Source organism: Arachis stenosperma, chromosome 10, assembly GCF_014773155.1.
Source record: "Arachis stenosperma cultivar V10309 chromosome 10, arast.V10309.gnm1.PFL2, whole genome shotgun sequence".
NCBI lineage: Eukaryota > Viridiplantae > Streptophyta > Magnoliopsida > Fabales > Fabaceae > Arachis > Arachis stenosperma.
The window spans coordinates 81,815,929-81,817,036 of NC_080386.1; the positions used below are offsets into that span (position 1 = coordinate 81,815,929).

General features: G+C 43.0%; 1 non-coding gene across 1 annotated transcript; it reads right to left on the bottom strand.

Moving 5' to 3' along the window:
* Nucleotides 1-582: 582 nt before the first annotated feature.
* Nucleotides 583-690, bottom strand: LOC130959657 (small nucleolar RNA R71). The gene has a single exon (XR_009078727.1). It is a non-coding gene; the product is annotated as a small nucleolar RNA R71 (small nucleolar RNA).
* Between the last annotated feature and the right edge of the window lie 418 nt (nt 691-1,108).

Here is a 1,108-nt window from a genome sequence, read left to right on the forward strand (position 1 = left end):
GACAGGGAGAAGAAGCGGGGCTTTAACATCCTTTGATTCTGAACCTGAGAGGACCTTCCTTAGATTAAGGAGGGAAACAAGAGGAAAAAGAGTAGTAGGTGCTGAAGAAGAGGAAGAGTACTTCAAACCCAACATGGAAGAGAATTTGGAGAACAATCATGAAGAAGAAGCTCATAATCATGCCAGAGATGGCCATGCAAACCGGGCTGGGCATGAAAGGAGGGTCTTAGGATCCTATATCAATCCTAATCCAGGAAACTGTGGAAGCAACATTCAGAAGCCATACATGCCAACAATTTCGAGCTAAAACCTCAGCTCATCACCCTTGTGCAGAATAATTGTTCATTTGGAGGAGGTGTTCAAGAAGATCCTAATCAACACTTGACCACCTTCTTGAGGATTTGTGACACAGTGAAGTCCAATGGAGTCCACCCGGATGTCTATAGGCTGCTCTTGTTCCCTTTTTCACTCAGGGACAAGGCATCCAAATGGCTTGAATCCTTCCTAAAGGAAAGCTTAACTAATTGGGAAGAAGTGGTGAACAAGTTTTTAGCAAGATTTTATCCTCCTCAAAGGATCAATAGGCTAAGAACTGAGGTGCAGACTTTTAGACAACAAGATGGTGAGACACTTTATGAAGCATGGGAGAGATTCAAAGACTTGACAAGGAGATGCCCACCAGAGATGTTTAATGAGTGGGTTCAACTTCACATCTTCTATGAAGGTCTTTCCTATGAGTCAAAGAAGGTTGTAGATCATTCATCAGGAGGTTCTTTAAACAAGAAGAAAACCATTGAAGAAGCCATAGATGTCATTGAAACAGTTACTGAGAATGACTACTTCTATGCCTCTGAAAGAAGTAACACTAGAGGAGTAATGGAGCTGAACCACATGGATGCACTGTTAGCCCAAAATAAGATGATCACCAAGCAGCTAGCAGATCTTACCAAGAAGGTGGAAGAGAACCAGGTTGCAGCAGCCATCACCTCATCACCAACTCAAGAAGGAGTAAACATAGGAGAAGAAGGTGACTGGGAGCAAGCCAACTATGTGGCAAACTCACCTAGACAAGTCCATGATCCATACTCCAAAACTTACAACTCTGGAT